Genomic DNA, 5,647 nt, shown 5'->3' on the forward strand with positions numbered 1-5,647 from the left:
TGAACAGGTAGTAGTTGAACGTTTAGTGGGATCTTGTTGAAAAGCTGTACACCCAGCCCCCTAAAAGAGTTGCTTATTTTCTTAATTCGAGCCGCCGGCAACGCAAGCCTATGTTTGTTCCTAGTGTTCACATTGTGCAAATCGCAGACTCTGGGGAATTCTTCAATGTTTTTACGCACGTACAATAAATTTTCAAAAATGTATTGGGACGCTAAAGTTAGAATTTTGATTTCCTTAAACTTGTCCCTCAAGGATTCCCTCGGGTGCATATTATAAATAGCACGAATAGCCCTCTTCTGCAGGATGAAAATCGTTTCGACATCGGCAGCATTGCCCCATAGCAAAATGCCATAGGACATAACACTATGAAAATAACTAAAATAAATCAGGCGTGCCGTATCTTCATTAATATACATTCGTATTTTTTTTACCGCAAACGCTGCAGAACTAAGCCTACTCGCTAACTTGCATATGTGAGGACCCCACTGCAGCTTGGAATCAACTGTTATACCAAGAAAAACTGTCGAATCCACAAGCTCCAGTGTCTCTCCACTTACAGTAATATTAGTGTCAACTTGTCTAACATTAGGTGTGGTAAATTTTATGCATTTTGTTTTTTTGTTATTTAATAACAGATTATTAACACTAAACCAATGTACCACGCGCGAGATAGCATCATTCACATCGTCATAATCTTCCAAATGTCGTTTAATTTTAAACAATAATGATGTATCATCAGCGAATAATACGACCTCGTGACGGGTTTCAATAAACTTAGGTAAATCATTGATATATACAAGAAATAGGAAGGGACCCAATATGGAACCCTGAGGAACACCCATATTAAGTAAGACAACGGAAGATCTGGTTCCTTTAACGTCTACTTTTTGGATTCTTCCGGATAAATAAGATTTAATAAGTTCTAATGAAACGCCCCTAATACCATAATGGTGTAATTTCCTCAACAATGTATTATGCTCAACACAATCAAAAGCTTTAGATAAGTCGCAGAAAACCCCAAGGGCGACTCTTCCCAAGCCTGAAAAATATTTTTAATGAGATCTACACCTGCATCAATAGTTGACCGACCTCTAGTGAATCCATATTGTTTGTTATGAAGCAGGTTATTGGAATTGAAGTGGTTCAAAAGTTGTTCCAGAATAATTTTTTCAAAAATTTTACTCAATGTACGTAGTACTGAAATGGGCCTAAAGTTAGAGGGGTCAAAAGTACTACCAGATTTAAATAAAGGTATTATTTTACTATATTTCATTAGATCAGGAAACACACCACCATCAATACAGTCATTAAATATTGTAGCAAGGTAAGGTGCAATTATATCAATAATGGATTTTATAACATTAATTGAAATTCCCCATAAATCACCAGTTTTCTTAATATTAATGAGCTTGGAAGTATCAATTATGTCCTTTATATCAATATTTGTGAACTTAAAGTTAACACTGCATTTATCAACATGATTTTGCAGTAATGATTCGGCGACGGAAGGAGATGAAATTAAAGATTTTGTGGTAGAAGCTGGGATATCAGCAAAGTAGTGCTCAAAGGCACTGGCCACTTCTTGATGAGAAGTTATTATTCGATTATTGATTTTTAAATTTAATTCAGCATTGCTGTTTCTGACATTCCCAGTCTCCCTATTAATGATATTCCAAGTCATTTTAATTTTGTCAGGTGCATTTTTTATAAGATTGCCTAAGTGCAATGACTTGGCCAATGTACAGACTTTTTTAAACAGCTTGGAATATTTAGAGACATACTCATGAAATGACTTATTATGATTATATGATTTTTCATGATAGAGATCGTATAATCTCTGCCTACTTTTGTGAATTCCAACAGTCGCCCATTCATTGAATGATCTTTTATTATGTAAGATCAGAGTTTTAGAAGTAAAGATGGCACTAAATTCAGAATTAATAACATTAAATAAATCCATGTAATGAACATTAGGATCTTCACTATAACAAACATTCGGAATTTTTGCCAAAACTTTACCTCTAAGCTTCTCCAAACGTCTAATATTAATAGGAACAAACGGTAGCTTTCTTGTACTATTAACATCTGAAACAGATTAAATTTTAAAAGATAAGAATTGTCCACTGTGGTCTGAACTTAAATGATTAATAATGCATTTATGTAAAGGTTTTACATTTGTGAAAATATTATCTATACAGGTTGCCGATGTGCTAGTTATTCTTGTGGGCTCTGAAAATAGATTGCTAAGGTTATATGATTTTAACAATGTTCTGAGTCTAATAGTGGCATTTGTATTTTCTAATAAATTTATATTAAAATCACCACAAATAAAAACATGTTTATTAGAAACAGAAAGCTTTAATAAAACACGTTCCATTATATTTTCAAAAAAATCATATAACGAATTCGGGGGCCTGTACACACTTACAACAATGAATCGCTCAAGCTCTACACATGCCATTTCAATAATCCGTTCCACAGAGAGGCTCACAATGTCTCTACGTTCCTTACATTTATAATCTTTATTAACAATGATCAGTGAGCCACCTCGTATAGCATTCTCTCTGCAGAAGGAACTTACAACCTGGTGATTTTTAAAATTACAATTTAATTCATATTTTTTAAGCCAATGTTCAGTAACACATAGAACATTGACTTTATTATAATCTAGGAACAAATCAATTTCAAGTTCTTTACCCATCAAACCTTGTAAGTTCTGATGCACCAGGTTGATCACAGTTGTTTTCAAAGAAATATTATTTGTTGATGGGCTGTGTCCAAATAAATCATATTTACTGCAAGAGGTAAACTCTGTTGTCTTAGTAATTAATTTAAATTACTTGGAACGGATTCCAAATTAATAGATGTCATATTTTTTTTCTGCTCAAAAGAAGCAGTAGGTTGATTAGCCAAATTCATGGCTAGATAAATGTGTAAAAAATAATGTAGCGAGTTTGCTACTTGTCTAAAATTGTAGCTACCTAAATAGAATTTGTTAGGTTTTGTCATAATAATACATTTATTCTTTATCATGCAATTAATGTCAATAGTATAAAATATATTTTCTGATTGTGTCATGACATAATAATTATTAACATTAGAAATTGTCTGCATGAAATCATTAATGCAATGTCTGATTTTATTTTCTGCTGGCATACTCTGAATAAATGGAAATGCAAACATGATGATCTTTTTCACCTGTAGTGTTAATAATTGATTTATTTGATATTTTATATCTCTTATATCTGCATTTCCCCTTCTCCCAATCATTATGATTATTGTTGTGTTAGGGCAATGAGTCACATTTAAAATTTTATTGAGTATGTGGGTACATGAAGCCCCAGGCATACAATAATTTATGACAGATTGTCCCAAACACAGATCATTCAGCGCTACACCCATATTTTTCCCTAGTTCATCACTGAATATTTTAATAATGTTTTTAGTAAGCGCAGGTTTCATTATATTGTTTACAACGGGCTTAGAGGTAGAACTAGAAAATTGATTTTGACTATTGGAACAGTCTGGTACTGGAGAACCCGATATAGAGCAGTGGCATTTACAATTAGCATATTGTAATGTCAGAGATTCAAATCGCTCTTTATTATTATTACACAAATCTAGCAGGTTATCCATCACCGATATATGTTCACATATGTCTTTTTGAGCATATTCATAATTTTTAGTTACATTGTCCAAATCAGTTTTCAACGAATTTATTTGTGAAGTTAACTTTTCTATTTCTAACTCATGATTGTGATGAACATGTTGTAATTCTTCAAGTGAAGTATTTAGTTTTGTACGCAGTGCATTACACGATGTTATTCCTTCATCGTGGAAGTCAATCGTGAATATTTGTTGAGTACGTATTGCATTAGAAAAATTGGTACCCGCCTGCGGGATTCGAACACCGGTGCCTCGCTTCAACACGAATGCACCGAACGTCTTATCTTTTAGGCCACGACGACTTCACACACATTTGAGACAACTACATCCTGACTAATCGGCAATGGTGTGGACGCTCACACAATCATGGGCCATCATTCCTTTGATCTACCGACACAACGCCGATCATACGCGATGTTGGGCCATCACACACATTTTTTTTTTTTTTTTTTATTGCTTAGATGGGTGGACGAGCTCACAGCCCACCTGGTGTTAAGTTGTTACTGGAGCCCATAGACATCTACAACGTAAATGCGCCACCCACCTTTATTCCCTCTACACTATCGTGAGTTTCTGTAATGACCCATCATGGCCGATTGTGAAGAGGAGCCATTAAATGAGCGATATTTTATATTTTCATATCCATCAATATGGAACTTTATTGTTTAGTGTCAAATCTCAAAATGAATAATGTCATTGTATAATATAGAGATGTACCTACAACAAAATCACATCCTTTGAAATTCATCATTTCTATTAATTTAGAATTTAGTGCTTTTATTGTAATCTTTTCTCACTATATCTATATTAAAGTTACTTTGTACTTTATTTCATAAATACACAAAACTTATTGGCTTTTCCGCACGAGCGTGGAAGGGGTATAAGAAATGTGTTCCCTCTTGACACCAATTCTATCATATAGCTTGATTCTACCTATCTGTATAGTAGTATGTAATCAGTGAGCCATTTTATTATAATCAATGTTACCACCAAAAGGGACATCTGGAGCCGACAAACGGGACAGACTATTCGCAGCCGTCTGCCAGTCATCAGCGGCGGATAATTTAGGGACACATACGTTTTCTTTTATGATTCAAGTATTACTGGTGGCTCGGAGGCCTTTCCAGTTTCACGAGGACAGGTGGGCGAGTAAGGCTCACCCAGGAGGGGTGGGATTTGCTAACAGCTACCCGAGCGCCTCCGAAGAAGATCTAACAACTCAAGAGTAGCTGCTTCGCGAATGAATCTACTACCGAATCGGAATCGCGACCCGCCGAGAAACTCAGCGGGTTGATGCATGGGTTAGGAGACACATACCGTCCGTGTGCAGCGCGTGTACGTAGGTCCAGTTGTGGGCGCGGAGCAGCGCCACGAGCAGTCGGGCCTGGTGCCGGTCGGAGGGCACCACGCGGAAGAACGTGCCGAAGCGGGCGCGGTCCGACAGCTCGCGGGAGGTCGCCGAATATGACACCTGCAACCAGCCAGTCAACGCGCCGTCTCCTTGTCCGTGTATATGTACGTGTGTACATACATTTGAAGTCGTCGTGGCCTAAAGGATAAGACGTCCGGTGCATTCGTGTTGAGCAATGCACCAGTGTTCGAATCTCAGGCGAGTACCAATTTTTCTAATGAAATATGTACTCAACAAATGTTCTCGATTGACTTCCGCGGTGAAGGAATAACGTCGTGTAATAAAAATCAAACCCGCAAAATTATAATTTGCGTAATTTTATTACTGGTGGTAGGACCTCTTGTGAGTCCGCGCGGGTAAGTACCACCACCCTGCCTATTTTCTGTCGTGAAGCAGTAATGCGTTTCGGTTTGAAGGGTCGGGCAGCCGTTGTAACTATACTGAGACCTTGGAACTTATACCTCAAGGTAGGTGGCGCATTTACGTTGTAGATGTCTATGGGCTCCGGTAACCATTTAACACCAGGTGAGCTGTGAGCTCGTCCACCCATCTAAGCAATAAAAAAAATAC

This window comes from Bombyx mori, chromosome 23 (assembly GCF_030269925.1).
Source record: "Bombyx mori chromosome 23, ASM3026992v2".
Taxonomy (NCBI): domain Eukaryota; kingdom Metazoa; phylum Arthropoda; class Insecta; order Lepidoptera; family Bombycidae; genus Bombyx; species Bombyx mori.